Source organism: Abramis brama, assembly GCF_963993115.1.
Source record: "Abramis brama genome assembly, chromosome: 15".
Lineage (NCBI taxonomy): Eukaryota > Metazoa > Chordata > Actinopteri > Cypriniformes > Leuciscidae > Abramis > Abramis brama.
In genome coordinates this window covers 5024000-5045179 of record NC_139977.1, presented here as the reverse complement: position 1 = coordinate 5045179, position 21180 = coordinate 5024000, and positions in this window count along the sequence as shown.

The following is a 21180-nucleotide window of genomic DNA, read 5'->3' as shown; positions in this document are numbered from 1 at the left end:
GCATGGACTTCATTCTTTCATAAGTCGCACATGTTCTGTGTTGATTTTCTGTAATTGCATGTTGACACAGAAACGAACATGCAATTAGGGTCCGTGAAGTCTCTGCATTGTGTATTTTTCTTCTGTGTTGGTTGGCTCGGCAGTGGGTCTAGTTGTTTTCTTGAGGTTGTGGCTTCATATGCAGGTGAGACGTCGTTGCATATGGATTTTTATTTGGAACAGCCATCAAGTGTTTATCTGCACAGAGTAAGAAAGAAAACAGAAAACAGAGCAGTATTTCTTCAAACACTAGAGTTGCATGGTTTTTTAGAGTCTGCTGTTGTTGTTTCATTCTTTCCCTATTTCTTAATTGATTTGACACCTATAGACCAGTGAGGTAAGGATGGACTAAATCGGGAAAGGCCTATGAGGTAGTGTCTTCACCCTGGGTTCACCCCCGAAGCCTGTTGCGTTCAGTTCTTCCCAGGGCACCTCACTTGTCCGTGTGTCCTATTCTGTCCCTGTGTTGTGTACACACTGTACAGTGTGTGAGAAAATTGGCACATTTCCATTCTCCAGTGAAACATCAGTCCTAATAAACATCATTAACAGAGGATGGTGTCTGATTGTAATGTTCTGCAGTATAACATTTAAGGCTGTGAGTATACTGAATGTCCCCCAAACAAAGGCTGTGACAGTCAATAAGTCTTTCATCTTTGTTGTGAGTTACTGGGGAAATTAAGCACTCACAGCCTAAATGGTTAACACCGTATCAAGTTGCCCCACGAGTTTAACGAGGAGGGGAGGGGCTGCTTCAGAATATCAAGCAGGCTAAGCAGAAGCTGAGTAACCTTGTTAACTTCTTTAAAGTTCTTTTTGTTTTTCCTACATTCTTTTCCAAAATGTCCGTGCTTGCCACAGTAAGAACAACTGGCTTCTCTAGGACACTTGCGTTTCTGTTTCTCTGAATTGACCTTAAAGGATGCTGCTGCAATTTTTACTCTTGCCTTGACATCAGAGTCTCTTTCCCAAGTAGCTAACTTGTCCAAGTTGTTTTGCAGGGTTCTACTGGACCATGTTAATTCTAAGTAAGGCAATGCATTTTTATGTTCTGACAGAAGACCCTGAAACCATGCGCGAACTAGGGGACCATTATCACCTAGCACCTTCTCTGAAGTGTCAGCAATTCCACTGTACGCTGCAGCTGACTGACAGAATCGTTCTGTGTACTCACAAACAGTTTCACCCTTCTTCTGTACAAAACTAGTGATCTTTGACCAGTCCACTTTCGGTCCAACAATGTCCTTTAACACTTTCAGAACTCCCTCTCTCAATTCATCTTTTCTGGCATTTTGAAACTCAGAATTGTTTACAGCACTTTCAAAATCATTGAATTCTGACTCAGTCAAAATCTGTGATATTAGCTGGGTGATTTCAGCTAGAGACATTTCATAGAGCCGCATCTTTTTGGACAACTCTCTCCTAAACTCAGAAAAATTTATTTGCACTGATGGCAAACTTTCAGCAATTCTCTCAATATCTTTAGGACCTAAAGATGTTTTGACTGCTTGTACCTGCAGTATGGGGGTTGCAAATGGAACTGTATCAACACCTTTTCCCTGAGCCTTTTGTCTTGCTCCACACACTTCAACTGTATTTACATCTGCATTGACATTGTCCTCTATTCTATCAAAAGACTGGAAATCAGGATAGCTTTCATCTGACTGTTGGTCTTCTGAGTCACATTTGGTTGAGGCTTTGTTATGGCCCACCTTTGTCTTGAGACAGGACATGTGAGTCTGCAATTGTTTGTTCTGATCGTTTAACTTACCAATACACTGAGCTTGTTCTTGTGCAATGGATAAGCTAAATTCTCTGTGACAACAGATAATGCCTTTCACATTTTTCTTCCTGATACATGCACCCAACACTTTCTTGCAATCTTCAATTGAACATACTTTGTCTGCATCAATGTCAAATTTCCTTGTTAAATTCAATCTGACTTGCTCAGTCACTATTGTGTCCATGTGCTCTGATAACAAAGACTTAAACTCATTGTCTGTCCATAAAGGGGTAGCTAATCCAGTTTTCTCATTTGTTGGAATCAGTCTAGCATTCCTTCTAACCATTTTGTGAATTTCTTTGTTACCACACAATCAAAAACATTAAAACTTCTCTCTACTGTCTACAATAGAGGGTACACTTGTTAACACAGCTTAACTATTGTTAACTTTCCAAATTACCAACACTTCACACTTAACTTCCCTGCCGACAAGAACAGAGGATCAACAGAAATAACTAGCACGTAAAGCTAATTCTTCTCTGCCTAAAGCAAAGGATACCAACTATTAGCACTTGATGCTAACTTTCTCTAGCTTACAGATAGGTCTTCTCTAGCAAGAGCATACACACAATATTAACATGTAACTGTTAATCTTCCCTGCCAACAACAGAGGATAAATTTCATCTCTAAAAGAAAAACTTTTTTTAGAGGCTCATCTTTAGTTAACCAAACTCTACAGCTGTTTGTTAACTACTTCTCTGAACAGCGCAGAGGAAAAACACATTTGTACTGGTCTGCATTGGTTCTTTGAATGGAGTGAAACTCACCGAATCGTTGGTTGTACAGAAAAATTTCGTCTGGAACTCAGTCAGCTTTGTTGAGATCTTTGAGCTTGAAGTTTCAAGATTCAGTCTGGAACTCAGTCAGGCATTGAGATCTTTTTGGAGCTTGAAGTTTTCAATCTGGAGGAAGCTGGAAAGATTCAGTCTGGCAATCTTTGTCAGATCTTTTGTTGAGCTTGAAGTTTCAAGATTCAGTTCTTTGAGCTTGAAGTTCTTTGAGTTTCCTTTTTCTCCATCCGGGTCACGGCACCAAATTGTTGTAAACTCAGAATCGAAGACCAGGAGACTTGGTTGTTTCTTCAGCAGGATTGTTTATTGAAAACACGAGCTGTCGGTAGCTGCAGTCACCAAGTCTGAATACGTGAAATGTTTATATACATTTAGGGGCCGGAACCAAAAAGACAGGTTTAGGAACCGGTTCTAGACTGAGAGTGCTGCCCACCCTAATTCACTCAGCATATCTATTCAAATGCTGAAACCCGAGTACAGGACTGGCAGAACTCTCTTGTTAAAACACAAAATCCGAGAGCCATTAAGAGTTTCAGTAAAACAGGACTGACCGGAGTCTTTTGCTAGAAAACTCTGCTAATAATAATTTATACCTAACCTTAACATGCTAAATTCAATGTAAACCTAAATTAAACATTTTAATAAATTTGGAATCCCACAATTGCAAGCTTTTGTTTACAGTAGCAGGTAAGCATGGCAACTGTTTTAATGGATGGTGTCGGAGGATTGGGTGAATCAAACAGATCTCTGTCCTGAGGTATCAAGGTCAAATGCTATAGCCAGTGAGATTTTCTTTTTTTCCATGTCAAAACTAGTAGCTATCTATTCTGCTGTTTAGCTATTTCTGTTATTGCATCACATCTCAAAAGCACGTCTCGAGACAGGTAAGACATGTGTCTTTTCCAGAGTTGCTAATTTCCCAACACGACAGTAGGACACTGGTCCTGTCTAAGAGGAAGCAGTACCAGTTTTCCTCTCCGCGCGATAATCCCGGACCAGCACTGTGTCAACAACATCAAACTCTGTGTCATAGATCAGTAAGAACACCAGGCCTTTTGAGCCTTATAAAAAGCATTAGCTACACTAGGTTTCAGTAAGTCCAGGCGTGTTTGCAATTTGCGATGCAAGAACAGCATAGCTGTGGAATGATATTCCGGACATTATTCAAAAGGAATTGCAAATTGTATTTGCAATTGCGTTTTCAATTTGTGGACGCATAAAATGTGACATAATCCAAACGCAAATGCAAATCGCGCATTACCGTTTGCATTTTCGTTTAAGCGAACGCACAGTGACTGCCAAATTTAAAATGGAAATGCAAAGTCCGTTTGCAACTGTGTTTCCCATATCTTACGAGTCTTGACCCTGTCATATTTAAATAGCAATTTCAATTACCACGTCTGCTTTTTCACTTTCTCATCGTCGCATATGTAGCCAGTCAAAACTCAAATGAAATCGCAATCCCTAGTAATCCATTTCCGATGCCTTACACGGAAACCTGTCAATCAGTGTCAAGGGTGGGATTATGCTATGGGGCGTGTTCGTGTTGGGACATGACGTCACTCACAGTCGACCGTCAAGAGGTGATGCCCTGAACAGACGCCGATTTATTTTAAACAATGTTAGGTAGTTGGTGAAACGATGCTCGTGCAGCAAGTTGATGACAGTACATCCTCTACAGATGTCCTCTTACTCAAAAACCATTTAGTTTTGGATAAGTTAAATGAGTTTGTGGCCTTGACCAACAGCAACATCAGTAATGTTGTCTTCGCCAACCTCAGTGAAGTAGCTAACAGGCTTTTGTGAAGGACAGGACAACTAAAGGACCTGGACGTCCTTTACTGGACATACCACAAGAGATGAGTGTCGGTGCTAGGTCTCACCCCTTCAAATAGCCTAAAGGGGGTCGCACACCGGACGCGCAGCACCACGTCTTTTAAATTTGAACACATTATTCTCTATGACTGTACACACACCGGCGGCGCCTTTCGGCGTCTGTCCGCGGCGCCCAGCAACGGCTCAGGACCGTGTTCAAAATCCTGCCGCGCCACAGAGCGCCATTTACATAGTTTTATATTAAATTTACATGTATGTGTCTCAAATCGTAGTTGATGTATATACTGACTTCACTCTGTGCTGCAATATACATTTAGATTTATATTCATTTACAGAAATCAGAAAATTGCGGATGTTATCGGATTTTCAGGTGAGAGTTGTCCTAGACGCGACGCGACGCGTCCGGTGTGCGGAGTGTTCTCAATTTGCGAAATTCAATAAAAATGCTGTCTGTTGCAGTTAAACCTGCTGTGGATGTGTGTGTGTGTGTGTGTGAAAATGTTTGTTCCACTTTACATTTGTGGTGTAGTATCAGGCTTTCATTTGTCAATTTGTTTAGATAAATGTGGGATTTAATTATTTTATTGAAAAATGAATCTCAACTGTGAAATGGACAAAAACAAAATTATACAAAATTATACAGGCTACTTTCAGAACAATTAAAATCAAACCCAGGTTTTTTTGTTTAGACAAAATAATGTAACAAAAGTCACAAAATTCCATGACACTGAGATCTGAGCAATGTTTTTTTAATGGGGGGAAAATATCAAATGAGGTCCAAACACAACCCAAAGACAATGACTGTAATGCAGTGGGATTTTAAGGATTGGATTATGGATTATGTCACATTTTATGCGTCCACAAATTGAAAACGCAATTGCAATTCCTTTTGAATAATGTCCGGAATATCATTCCATACATAGCAGGGCTTTCTCTTGTTGTGCTGTGTTGGATATTTTGGTACTGTAGCAAGAAGGCATCCATTCTCTGTTGCAATGATATTAGAGGATTTCAGAGAATGTTTAAATGTCTGCTCAAAATGCACCACCAGAAAATTTGTGGGAGGGTAAAATGGGGCAGAGTGCACATTTTTCCACACCATTAGCTTTTAAAAAAGAGCCAAACTCATTTGATGTAAATTGTGGGCCTTTGCCGCTTACCAGAGTTTCAGGTATGCTGTAATAACTGAATAAGCGTCTCAGTACTTGAATGGTCTTAGACGATGCCATGTAGTCCATTATGTGGACCTCTGGCCATTTTGAGTGACCATTGACAACCACCAGGAACATCCACCCCTTAAATGGACCAGCAAATTCGATGTGAATACGCTGAATATAAAGGATGTAAAGTTGAGAGACAGGGATTTTTGGTTTTGCTGGTATAACAAGCAGGTCTTTGATTTCTCTTCATTTTGAGAGTAAATACTGGGCCAATTCTATACTGGATCGTGTAATTGTGCGCTGCAATTAAAAGAGCCCAACTCTGGAGTCTCGGGCTGTGCTAGGGCTGAGGATGGTAGTAAGTAGACGGTGGTCGGTCAATATGGTAAAATGGCGTCCGTAAAGGTAAGCATGAAATTACCTGACTCCAAAAATTATTCCAAAGGCTTTATGTTCGAACTGTGCATAGTTTTACTCAGACTTGCTCAAAGTTTGAGACACAAACACTATTGGGCCCGGTTTCCCAAAGCGTTCTTATCTCTAAGTAGTTCTTAACCTATTCCTTAACCTCTCTCTTAACCATATGGCACGATTCCCGAAACGTTCGTTCGCTAAGTATATCTTCTGTAAGTCACACTTTCGTAAGGTTGGTCTGGACCACTCTTAGCTTTACCTTATCACTGTTGCAGGTCTATATGAATATAATTCTGAAGTTTTAATACACCCAGACAGTATTAAATTAGGCTAATTCAAGTGTTTTCATGCAAAGAATAAAATTGTCATTACACTGATTGTTGTTAGATTTTTAATTATATTATTATACAATATTATTAATTTAATTAAAACGCTCTTTTAAAGGCCAGTGAAAGCATAGGCTACTGTCAGTTGAGTCCTATTCGGACGCTAATATTGTTTCTCATGGGCTCGTCCGGTATTTTAAACATTTACAGGGGTAAGTCGGTGATTTTAGTGCCGTCTGAATCCATAATATCAGTGTTTTTCTCACCCAACCCGCGTAAAAATCCCTGGCCAAATTAGTACCTACTGTTTTTTGACAAACAGGTCGTGTGGTAATTTAATTGCAGTCAGAATCCACATCTCTGAGTTTACAAGAGATTCAAAATTCACGGTTTAAATCCTTTTTGATCACTGCCGAGCACCGTACGCAAGATGTAAACTTTTATTACTGAAATGCTGGAAAGTATTTACAAGAACAATATTTCATCGCAGCTCCACCTCAGCGAACAAAAATGGGAAAGAGAAGAAGGCACGTAAATTTTTGAAAAGGTTATTGTGGCAGCAATATATGTTACAATTTTAAAATATGTAGGCTAGGCTATTATAGGCTATTATAGTTTGGATTATTTTTTATAATATCTAATAATCATAATAAATTGCAATTTCAACTATTTCTGAAGTGCTTCATTTATAAAGATCACCGCTTTCTCACATAAACAGCCCCTGCACGAGAGACTAATTGATTCTCGAGCCATCGATATCAAACAATTCAGCACCATCGCCACGGACAGCGCCGGGTAACGTCGCACGTAAGAAGGTATATCTTAAGCAGCTTCCTAAGGTATGGTTCGGGGAACACACTTAGGAACATAAACAACTTTGGTAAGATATATCTTTCGAGCTTTCTTAGCGCGCTAAGAGTGAGCGTTATCGGGAAACCGGGCCTTGGTCTCTCCTGGGAAACACAGCTCACATCCCACAGGGGTGAAGCATCACAAGCTAAACAAACTCTTTTTGTCTTTGACCACAGTGAGTGAGCACACTACAGCAACTGAGCTTTAGCCTCCTGGAAAGCTTTCTCACACTTCGGAGACCAGTTCCATTTTATGATCGATGAAGAATTGTAGCCAGGTTCAGAACAATGTTTTTTTTATTTTTTTATTTTTTATAATTTACTAGTCCCAGAAAAGATCAAAGCTGGCTAACATTAACTGGAACTGGCAACTGTGCAATAGCACACAGCTTGTCTCAGGACTTGTGAAGCCCTGCTGCGTCAATCACGTGTCCCATATACTTCAGCGAACTCAATTTACTCTGGTCTCACATGAAGGCCAAACTTCTAACCGACTCAGTACCTCCTTCAGGTTTGTCAGGCGATGATCATATTTTCCTGTGACCAGGATATCATCCAGCAAACAGACGTACGGTAGCCCCTGAAGTACTCGCTCCATCACTCTCTGGAATATGGATGATGCCAATGTTATTCCAAAGGATAATCTACACTGTAAAAAAAAATCCTAATTTTACAGAGAATAACTGTAAATTTTTTAGAGTATTTTTCTGTTATTTTAAATTATATTCAAAACTTTGTAAAATTACAAACAATATCTGTAAATTAATTAATTGACTGTCAATTTAAGGATTATATCATTAATGACAAATTACAGTAATTCTTATTTTTTTCACAGGACAATTACTGTATTATTTATACAGTATTTTTCTGTTTTTTTTTTTATTACATACAAAGTTATGTAAAATTACAATAAAATTGTGTAATTAAATATGTAGCTCATTATATTAAAGGTTTATATCCATACTAACAAAATTTCCTTGTCATTTTAAAGTAAATGTTATTAGTTTTACATTTAAGTGTATTTTTTACATTAAAACTCTGTAATTCTGGATACAAATTTAATGCAAGCAAACTGCACAATTATTGTTAAATTGACCTTGCTGGTCAGACAGCAGGCCAACAGGGTTCATGGTGGAACATATGGTGCGTTTAGGTCCTCCTGGGAAGTTTGTATTCATGAGGTTTTACTATTTATTTTGTTATGGTTTAAATTAATTTATGAAGCCACTGTATCATTACATATTGTATTGTTATATTATAATGCTCATATTTTGTGCAGGTATTAGCTTACTTCATTGTAAATAGAAAAGCCTGACAAGGTCACTGCTACAGTATAAGTATTGTGGTATTCCTCAATGTTTCTCACTAACCCCTAACTCTTCAAGATCGGGATTATAGAAAATTCTGAGCTTCCTACTCATATTTTCATCATTGTAGTGGCGTTCATGTGCGTTCAACTCGTAAATACGATCTTTATGACATGACTTGAATGCACCAATAGCTCTATCTTAGGGACAATCCATACAAACACTCTTTGCTAAATTACATTACAGACTGTCGCAGTGAAAAGTTCTTAGTCCTGTATCAACGCTAAAGGCCTAACCACTGCAGTCAACACCTTGGAGTATCCATGCTGTTAAATAAAGGTCTGTAGACAAGGGTTAGGGTTAGAGTTAGGGTTAACCCTAACCCTTAATTTCTAACCCAGCCCCGGTTTCACATTACTGGTGTGCATCTTGAGACAAAACAATGGCACTGACATATTTTAAGATAAGTCAGTGCAAGTTGCTTTCAGGTAAAACAGCTGAAATGTGCATTTTAGTCTGGGACTACAGGCGTAAGCCTTGCCTGTGAAACCCAAGGTATATGTTGCAACTTGTATAGAATTATGCCAATGTTAGCAAAGTGTTGTGTTGGACAAAGGATTAACCCTAAACCAACAGGTTGTGTAACAGTGCCACACAAGGTGAAAAGCAAGACATTATTAGGCATAAGAGTGTTTCTAAAGGAAAGGAAGGTCAATAATTTGTTAAAGTGCAAAAGGGTCATTATGGGTCACATGGATGCAACTAATGTCAGCAGAGTAATACCAATCCATTAGTTGTTCATATAGGTCTACATACATAATTTTATATGAATACATATGCAGTGTTTGCTCTGTTAAATATAATCTGTTTGCTCTGTTAAATTGCTGTTTAGCAGAGCAGTGGTAAATATATGTTGTTATATATGGTAGGCCTATATAAGTTATTTTAAGTTACATTTTTAATCATACACTGCAATGAAAACACCATTTAACCAATTGAATAAATATAACAGCCAGCTTACAAATACAGCTAAATAAATAGCATGTGTATATTTTTTCCTGTTCTTTCTTTTAAAACATGTCATCTTTTCTTGTAATTGCAATGTTACCACACTATTGGCTGTCTCTCCAAGTTGTTTTGAGTATGATTGGTTATTCAGACTGTCATCCAGGAATCTGCCCAATGACAACTATGCGCGCCTTTTACTGGTCAAGCTTGAATACGTCTGTTGGACTGAGTGGGTCAATGGTGTGCGCTCTGCGCTGCTGCTTGGGATCTTCAGTAGGCTAGCATACGGTTCATATTATTTTACATCGGACTTCTACATTTTTATTTTGAGCGAGTTGCGGGATGTAAATGAAGAACAAACAAGGAATATGGACAACGCATTTTAACAACGTGTAACGGACATATTGCAATCTGCGGAAGGTAAATAACTTTTTATTTTATAAAAACAATTCTGCTATATCAAAATATAGTGTGTTAAATTGAGAATCTAAACGCGATTAGAGCATTATGCATTAGGCTAATGTTACTGTATGTGTTGCTAGCATGTGTAAATATTGTCAGCTAAGTTAACTTAGTTAAAAAAAAATTAAAAAAATAAAAAATAAAAAAACTCAGCATAGGAGCTTTAGAATGACTAAGAACATTGTCTCTTTATATTTTTTTACAGTCTATGCTTTATACAGAGATGAACTCGAACCACACCCTTTGACTCTAGAATAATAAGTTATGCAAACTAGGCTTTTGAATTGTTGATCGCGGGATATAACGTTAGGCCTAACGTTACCGATCAGTCATTATAATATGTTTTGGATTTGGTGAGTAAAATTTTGCAAGCTTTCGCAAATGTCTGTGTTAGTAAAATGCTAATATAGTATACAAATAGCTAATATTGCTGTGTATGTGTGTGTTTCCCTCATGATCCAGGAATTTTGGAAATAAATATGATCCAGCCACATGATCTTCAGATGCGGTGAGTATTGTTAGCCTATATTAAAATACACGTGAAATAAGAGGCAGAACATGTAAACTCTGCTCAAAGACACACTAGTTCAAACCTTCCAGACAATATTTTACCTATCTTCTTGAGTTTTGGAACAACATGAAGTAAATAATGAGAGAACTCTATTTTTGGATGAGCTGTTCTTTTAAGGACATGTTTCCAGGGTCCTTTGCTAAATTAACCATGGTTTTTATTATAGTAAAAGTTTAGAAACCATGTTTTTATGGTGGATTGATTACAACAAAAAATAACCATTTGGTTAGTATAGCAAAACCATGGTTAATGTTAGTAAGTGTTCTCCAGATTTATGTAACACTTAAAGGAGAACTCCGGTCAATTTTAACATTAAGCTAATTTTTTTGTAAATGTGGAGTGCTGTCAGTACAGAGAACAACGACAAAAATCGGTGTTGCCTACACCGTGTTATCCTCTTTTTAAAATTTGCACCCTGTTGACTTAAATGGGGCAAGTTTTAAACCTGCTTTTAGCCTCTTAACATCCTTGATGTGTCATTACAAGTGCCCAGCCAATGTGAGTGATTCCTTCAGAGTGAACACGGTGAATCTGACTGCAGTAGATGTGAAAGATATTAATAAAAATGATGTTTATTCAGCCAGCGCACATACCTGTATTTACATCCTGTTTTCGGTCGAAGTCCACAGTAGTCGATTGTCGAGTTCTCCACTGTTTCTTAGTTACCTATGATCACGCGCGTGAACTCGACAATCGACTACTGTGGACTTCGACCACTCACATGGCTGGGCACTTGTAATGTAACAAATTTTAAAAAGAGGATAACACGGTGTAGGCAACACCGATTTTTGTCGTTGTTCTCTGTACTGACAGCACTCCAAATTTACCAAAAAAATGACCGGAGTTCTCCTTTAAGGAACACGTTAAAAAATGGTCCTATGTCACCCAGATCAATAGTCTGTTAACACACAGGTAATAATTAACACACTTTTTAATATTTTTTAGATCAAACATTGGAACAATGTTTACGGAGCAGAACAAGGCACCAACAGAGAAACAAGCCAATCACTAGTAAGTATCCACTGCAGTATATAAAACAAAACAAAAAATCTCTTTTTTTTCTCCCTCGTGCCATCCCAGATGTATATCTGACTTTCTTTCCACAGAGATTTGTGAAAAATTATCCATTATTGTAAGCCGATATAATGCAAGTGCATGCTCCAGAAACTACATGCAGCCTACAAACAGCCTGCTGTGTTGTTCACACAAGAAGTTTTCTGCATGCACTTATCATATGAGCTTTACAATGCTCTTGGATTATTGTCAGGATGTGTGTTTGGACTTTTTCGACCTTCAGCATTTTGTTGTCTATTCACTTGCATTATTCGACACAAGAACACAAGAGATGGATAATTTTTCTGAAAGTCTTTTTTTTTTCTCTAAAATTTGTGTTCATCTGAATCATATACCTTTCGGGCGGCATAAGGGAGAGTAAATGAGGAATCCCCTTCCACAAATGCGTTAGCAAAGGGTACATACGATGGTAAATTAACTGAAGTAATTTTATTTTATATTTATGGCAAGTCCCCATGATTCATTTTAAAACTAGATATGGTGGAAGAGTTCAATTTAACAGAATAATTTGAATTGTTTGTTTGGGTTTGCTATATTACACACATTTTCATCATACATTTCATATAAAGTTTAACTAAGTTCCATAGGTAAAACTATTAATAGATAACGTTAAATGTAACTACCTGCATGGTTCAACTTAGGTTCTTTTACACAACAACGATGTACTAAAAACAGAAAAGTTTTTTCTTTTTACAGATGACAACGTTATTCGATTCCCGTTCGCACAGATCCGCGAAAACGACTAAATCGCTGTTTTATGCATGCCACAAAGTAACTGGTGATGTCACTCTGTAAAGAAAGACTACACGCCTGTGCACATTCGCATTCACACACGCATGCCTATAGACTAAACACATACTGTAATACGCATATGCATCCCTTTACCTTTTTCACAGATTCACATTTCAGTAGTTTAGAACGAGACGATTTTAGTTGAAAACTGAGTCGTGTAAACAGCCCCTTACAAAGCATATTAAAAACCCCAGGGCATAGGGATGCTCACTTTTGATTGGAATTTGCCCACTGTCATGAAGTTTATAGAAGATTTTACTCAACCTCATGTTGTTTTTTGGATGTCAACATTCTTCAAAAATATCTAATTTTAATGCTTGACAAAAGAGAGACATTTCAGGTTTGAAAAGACATGATGGTGAGTAAATGATGACAGAATTTTCATTTTTGGGTGAACTATCTCAAGTACTTTAATAATCTCACACAATGAAAATATACCTTTAAAAAAAACAAAAAACATATCATCATCAATCCTTTATTTAATTCCCTGGAGAATGAGAGAAAGACCCTCATTACTAATATCACAGCAGTCTGAAAACACCTCCAGTTAATACAAATATTGTTGGTTTTATTTTGTAATACAAATTGCCATTTTTAGGCGTTTACCTTGCAATGATACCTCTGGAAAAGAATGTCCATTGTTGTGAAGCTACATGTTCCTTCTTTTGGTGATGCACATTTTTCAATCGGACATAAGTTTTAGATACCAGACAAATCAGAAGACAAACAGACAATTTAAATAAAAATGAATTAAGCTTGTTTAAAGGAAACAAAAATAATTGAAATCATTTTGAGAGAATCATAGTGTGTCCTTGTTTTTCTTCCCAGATGCACCAAGGATCCAGCTGATTACTGGCCGTATGCTGGATTGCCGTTTATTTGCTGCATCTGTCACTTCTGGTACACTTTTGTTGTATGTTTTGATTTAACTTATTAATAAACTTGTATAGTTAGGATTCTGAATGTAAAGACCATATAATATTTAATATCAGAACTATGTGACCCCCAGGGGTCTGAATAATTCCATTTTATTTAGATTACAAGTTTACATTGTTTAAATAGTCTTAAATTATTTGTAAACACAAGTGCTGTAAATTAAAGTTTGAGATGATTTTAATCAGTTTTATACAGTTTCTTTACATACTTATTTTGTCTTCTAAAATAAAACTGTTTTCTTACATTCTTGAGCACGTCTTGACAATTTATTGAATGTGTTTGATCGTTATAATTTAGGAAAGGTCTGTTAAATTACAGTGTTTTTCAGTAGAACTTATAGTGCCATCACTTTATTAAAGGTGTTTGATTTTAATCATTTAGGAAATACCTGTAAAATAATAGTGTTTCTCAGTAGAACTTTTAGTGCCATAACTTTATTAAAGGTGTTTGGTCATTATAATCTTGGAAAAATCCATAAAATAAAAGTTTTACACTGTAAAAAAATAATCATAAAAAAACGGTCAAATGACTGGCAGCTACGGCTGCCAAACAAAAACCATAAAATTAAGGTAAAATATCTTCATTCAAACAAGGAAAAACCTGTAAAATAACAGTGTTTTTTTCTAAAACTTTTAATGAAAAATTCTGTAAAATTATAGTTTTTGCACTTTATTGGAATTAAGATATTTTACTTTAATTTTACGTTTTTTGTTTGGCAGCCATAGCTGCCAGTCATTTGACCATTTTTTTATGATTATTTTTTTATCAGGCTGCGCCAGACGGAGGTTCTGAAGAAAGACTTCAGGAATCTGATCGATACGGTACGCAGCACATCGCCTGAAATAACGATCATTGTGTCAGGACCGCTTCCCACGTACCGACTAGGACATGAAAAGTTTAGTAGACTATTCGCCGTAGCTGCCAGTCATTTGACCGTTTTTTTACGATTATTTTTTTTTACAGTGTATTATATGAAAACATGCCCTTATGAGTGGTTATTTTGAGGTATTTGAGGTATCTTATTAACTGCCACTTGCAGGTAAGCGTGTAAGAGATCTAGCTTGCTAAATTGCTGCCCTCTGGCCAGTGAAGAAAATAAATCCTCAATCCGTGGTAATCGATAATATTCCACCCACAGTGCTGGATTTATTTTTAGTTTGAAGTCTCCGCAAATTCTCACATTGCCACCTTTCTGGACTACTGGCACAATAGGGGTTGCCCATTCACTGAACTGAACAGGTGAAATAATTCCTTGTTTCAACAGGCGGTCTAACTCCACTGGTGTTAGGTCTGATTGCATATGGCACAACACATGCTTGGAAGAATTTTGGCTGTTGTCCTGGTTTCAGATTTAAGGGGATAGTTCACCCAAAAATAAAAATTCTGTCATTAATCACTCAGCCTTGTGTTGTTCCAAACCTGTAAGACTTTTGTTTATTTTTGGAATACAAATTAATATCTTTTTGATGAAATATGAGAGCTATCAGTCCCTCCCTAGACAGCTACACAACTACCACTTTGACGTTTCAAAAAATTCCTAGAGATCGTAAAACTAACCCATATGAATCTAGTGGTTTAGTCCAAAATTTTCTGAAGAGTCATGATCACTTTATATGATAAACAGATTTAATATAGGGGCTGTTTACACCTAGTCACTTCATGCATTTTCTGTGATCGGATAGCTATCCGATTGTGAAAAGACCGGGTGTAAATGCCCTCTGAAACCGCTAAGTCATCACAGAAAACTCCAGAGTCTCTTCATTTGTCTGGTGTACTGCTCTCACAGTGTTGATTTCACGCCAATTAAGTTGAATTCTGCAGAGCCATTCTCGTCCAAAAAGTGGTGCTTCATCACCTTTTACTATATACAGGGGTAGTCAAACGTTTTGTATGTTTAACTTAACGCGCACTTTGATGACACCCTCTGCAGAAATCACTTTGCCCGTGTATGTCTTAAGGACAATACTTGTGTGGCACAGTCGAATATGGCTCAGTTAAGCTCTGTACAGTTCTCAGCAGGAAACCGCTGCTCCCTTATCCACTTCCATGTCTGTCACCAGCCCTTAAATTTTAGGTTTCACTTTCATCACTGATGACATTTAATTAGTTTAGTTTTGCATTATACTCACTCGTGTAGTACCATTAAGTACCGCAGTCATTTTTTGCAGTGTCAACACAGTATAAGTATCTGAGGTTGTGTCATCGTCACTTCTTTCTGCATTAAAGCAACACTATAGAACTTTTCATCTTCGGTCGCCCTACAGGTTGGAAGCGGAATTGTCCATTACCACTCTCGTAAATAATTTAGCTTACTGCTATTTATTTAGTCTTGCTTCGTCAAATGCTTCGACATGTCCGATGATTGCAGCCATTCTGTACACTTGATCGACAGCTTAATAATGGCAGTGGGAATTTTGATCTCATTGCCAATCTATGTTATGTTTGTAGCAATATGCTAGTATAATGGCTCGTTTCCACTGAGCAGTACAGTACGGTACGGTACAGTACGGTACGGTTCGGGTCTGTTAACCATGATCTGGCTAGCGTTTCCACTGCCAACAGTACCCTTACTTGATAGGCGTGGTGTTTCGATCGACGTAATTTTCGCGCGAAGAAGAACATAGTAAACTACAATGGATGACATACAGCAGATCTTGTTCTTGCTCCTCGACATGTTTGTCACAAGAAGACAAGCGCCGACATTAGGCTTTTCTCAATATTAAGTACGCAAAGTTTGTACTTGCCATGTGCGACTCACTCCTACATGCACATGGTACAGCGCGTTCTTAAAAGCGTCACTCAGCTCGCTCTGCTACTCCGGTTATCTCTGTTACTCTGTATGTACAAATTTAAGCAACAATAAAACGAAATATGTTATAAAACACTACTCTGCCTCTTTTCGTTTTCATTTAAATAAATTAAACATTATAGGGACACAAATGTGGTTCATGCGCAACGCATATTGATTATTCACTGCACGTTATACGTTATTCTATTTATAACAAAACGATTTAAAACACAACCCTAACGTTACCTCTTTTCGTTTAAATAATAAAAAAAATTACACATTACAGGCAATATATGCATTTGTACAAATGTTGCAATAAACATCAGTGATAATCTTGTAAAAAGAAAATGACAAGAAACCATATTTCTTTTTGTAAAATTTCAGTTTTATCAATAATAGCCAATATAAAAGTTTAAGTAAAAGGTACAAGAAGCTATACAATAAGAAATAAAGCAAACAATTCAGTCAAATGTCCAAATGCTGCGCTAGTCTAACATTACAACAGTAAAGTTAAATACAAATAGCCTATAATATGAAACTAAACTTAGCCCTCAGTCAAAACGATTGACAGGGAACGAATTATATATTCACGAGAGCAAAGATCGCCCGTTAGGTCTGCACAAGACGAATTATATCTCATGTTTAACCACTACCGTCGGAGTCATCGGCGAACGTCAGAAGAACTAACTTAGCCGAGGAAAGGCTCATCCAGCCGGGAAACATGAGCGCCGAGCGCCCGCTGATCGCATGGATCTCACAACCGGGGAAAAACAAATCATCTTTATAAATAAACCACAGATTAGAGCTTTAAACAACTACATTCTCGCCTGAAAAACTCTTAAAATTACATTTCGTGACACAGTAACAGTATATTATATTAAACTGTATATAAAAAAATGGCGCTTCTTATGTTGTCATTCCCCTCGTAGCACGCGCAAGTGACGATTCTCTGTCAACCAATCAACGTCCTGCAGTGAGTCTAGCTCCACCTTTTAGTACCGTACCACTGTGCTAGGTACCCCAACGGAAGGGTACCCAAAAAGTGGTACGGTACGGTTCGGCTTTTTGGTACCATTCTCAACTTTTGGCAGTGGAAACGCAAATAAAAGGGTACCGACCCGTACCGTACCGCTCGGTGGAAACGCGCCATAACACTATTTATATCCATTTTTTTTTTCAGGAAGACACACAACACCACAAAAATGGGGAAAACAACTTAATTTATTTTACGAGTTCACACTTGCATGCAATCAGATTATGCATATTTGGCGTGCTGTTCGAGGGGAGTGCTCTGGGGTCGGGCCAAAATTCCAAATTCCAGGTAGTGGAGGGATGCTGGAAAACTTCTGTGGGACAGAGGTAAGTCTGCTGTGTATATACCTCCTGTCGGACTAACTGATTTGATTAAATGAATGTGCTCCTCCCATATTTTGTCAATAAAACATCAATACTTTTCAGCATCTGCAAAACAACATTCAGTCTGGAGTGCCCTCCAGTGACTTAAAAAACATGACATATTCATACATGAATAAGTTAAAGTAACAGTGTTTTCAAATATGAGATAATGTTTTCATGATGTTAGCAAAAATTATCCTGATATCTATTTGATATATTGCGTCGCTGCTAACTGGGTACCTGTTCATGCATGTTACCTATATGCAATAAATTAGAGAAGAATATGTATATATATATATATATATATATATATATATATATATATATATATATATATATATATATATATATATAAACCATCTAGATTCATCATTTCGTATTGACGGTGGAAAAAATTGACTTTGACTGGCTCTGTGATTTAGGCTATTGCTTTGAAAAGTGACAGGGAAGTTTGCAGTTGACTTGCTCTATATCAACACTGCATTTGACATAAGAAATAAAGCAGACTGCATGTAATTAGTGTTTAGTGTACGAGGTGTCAGATAACAGTGTTTAATATTCCTGTTCGAATTCGAATGCGCATGCGTCGCGTCTGAACGCGTTGTTGTCTTTGGAGCTCTATCGATTTGATTTATAATTCTTGATTTTTCCCTTTAAACTCACTTACAACGAACATTTTCTACTTTTCCTCACTGAGAAGCACTACTGCTCAAACCTCATAGTTACAACGCGGACTGTTGAGCAGACGCGTCTCTAGCCTATTAGTGATCCAACGCCGGATACTCTTATAGTTTACTCCTGTGGATCACCAGTGAATGACTGCGGTAAAGCCAGCCGCCATCCAGAAATGCACTGTCAAACTAGCCGCCGCTATATTTGGTAGTTCGCGCATACACTAGCTATTACGGTACGACCGTCAGACCGTCATCTGGATTGAAAACTATTGATCTTCCGGCGAAGGCTATTTCACATTATTTTATTATTTCTTTTTGTCTGTCTGTATATAATTATCTATCTATCTATCTATCTATCTATCTATCTATCTATCTATCTATCTATCTATCTATCTATCTATCTATCTATCTATCTATCTATCTATCTATCTATCTATCTATCTGCCTGTCTGTCTGTCTGTCTGTCTATCTATCATGTATCTGTCTATTTATAATTATCTATCTATCGATCCATCCATCCATCCATCTATCCATCCTAAAATAATAATATACTGTTGTGTCTATACATTCAGAAAATCATTTAAAAAAAAATCCTAGTTTACACAGCCCAATTTCACCTCAGATAAAGAGTACACCTTCTCACCGTGTCACCTGCACAGTTTCAGGACATTCTGATGTTGCATTACAAAATAAGAGCCCTCCAAAATTCATAAATACGCTGTTTTGGCTTTACATTCAGAAAATCATTTTAAAAAAAATCCTAGTTTACACAGCCCAATTTCACCTCAGATGGAGAGTACACCTTCTCACCGTTTCACCTGCACAGTTTCAGGACATTCTGATGTTGCATTACAAAATAAGAGCCCTCCAAAATTCATAAATACGCTGTTTTGGCTTTACATTCAGAAAATCATTAAAAAAAAAATCCTAGTTTACACAGCCCAATTTCACCTCAGATGGAGAGTACACCTTCTCACCGTGTCACCTGCGCAGTTTCAGGACATTCTGATGTTGCATTACAAAATAAAAGCCTTCCAAAATTCATAAATACGCTGTTTTGGCTTTACATTCAGAAAATCATTTTAAAAAAAAATCCTAGTTTACACAGCCCAATTTCACCTCAGATGGAGAGTACACCTTCTCATCGTGTCACCTGCACAGTTTCAGGACATTCTGATGTTGCATTACAAAATAAGAGCCCTCCAAATTTCATAAATACACTGTTGTGTCTATACATTCATTAAATCATTAAAAAAAAAATCCTAGTTTACACAGCCCAATTTCAACTCAGATGGAGAGTACACCTTCTCACCGTGTCACCTGCACAGTTTCAGGACATTCTGATGTTGCATTACAAAATAAAAGCCTTCTAAAATTCATAAATACGCTGTTGTGTCTACATTCAGAAAATCATTAAAAAAAAAATCCTAGTTTACACAGCCCAATTTCACCTCAGATGGAGAGTACATCTTCTCACTGTGTCATCTGCACAGTTTCAGGACATTCTGATGTTGCATTACAAAATAACAGCCCTCCAAAATTCGTAAATACGCTGTTGTGTCTATACATTCATTAAATCATTAAAAAAAAAATCCTAGTTTACACAGCCCAATTTCACCTCAGATGGAGAGTACACCTTCTCACCGTGTCATCTGCACAGTTTCAGGACATTCTGATGTTGCATTACAAAATAACAGCCCTCCAAAATTCGTAAATACGCTGTTGTGTCTATAAATTTAGAAAATCATAAAAAAAAAAATCCTAGTTTACACAGCCCAATTTCACCTCAGATGGAGAGTACACCTTCTCACCGTGTCACCTGCACAGTTTCAGGACATTCTGATGTTGAATTATAAAATAAGAGCCCTCCAAAATTCATAAATACGCTGTTGTGTCTACATTCAGAAAATCATTAAAAAAAAAATCCTAGTTTACACAGCCCAATTTCACCTCAGATGGAGAGTACACCTTCTCACCGTGTCACCTGCACAGTTTCAGGACATTCTGATGTTGCATTACAAAATAAGAGCCCTCCAAATTTCATAAATACGCTGTTGTGTCTATACATTCATTAAATCATTAAAAAAAAAATCCTAGTTTACACAGCCCAATTTCACCTCAGATGAAGAGTACACCTTCTCACCGTGTCACCTGCACAGTTTCAGGACATTCTGATGTTGCATTATAAAATAAAAGCCCTCCAAAATTCATAAATACGCTGTTGTGTCTATACATTTAGAAAATCATAAAAAAAATTTTTTGGAAGGCTTTTATTTTGTAATGCAACATCAGAATGTCCTGAAACTGTGCAGGTGACACGGTGAGAAGGTGTACTCTCCATCTGAGGTGAAATTGGCCTGTGTAAACTAGGATTTTTTTTTTAATGGTTTTCTGAATGTATAGACACAACAGCGTATTTATGAATTTTGGAAGGCTTTTATTTTGTAATGCAACATCAGAATGTCCTGAAACTGTGCAGGTGACACGGTGAGAAGGTGTACTCTCCATCTGAGTTGAAATTGGGCTGTGTAAACTAGGATTTTTTTTTTAATGATTTAATGAATGTATAGACACAACAGCGTATTTATGAAATTTGGAGGGCTCTTATTTTGTAATGCAACATCAGAATGTCCTGAAACTGTGCAGGTGACACGGTGAGAAGGTGTACTCTCCATCTGAGGTGAAATTGGGCTGTGTAAACTAGGATTTTTTTTTAATGATTTTCTGAATGTAGACACAACAGCGTATTTATGAATTTTGGAGGGCTCTTATTTTATAATTCAACATCAGAATGTCCTGAAACTGCGCAAGTGACACGGTGAGAAGGTGTACTCTCCATCTGAGGTGAAATTGGGCTGTGTAAACTAGGATTTTTTTTTTTATGATTTTCTAAATTTATAGACACAACAGCGTATTTATGAATTTTGGAGGGCTGTTATTTTGTAATGCAACATCAGAATGTCCTGAAACTGT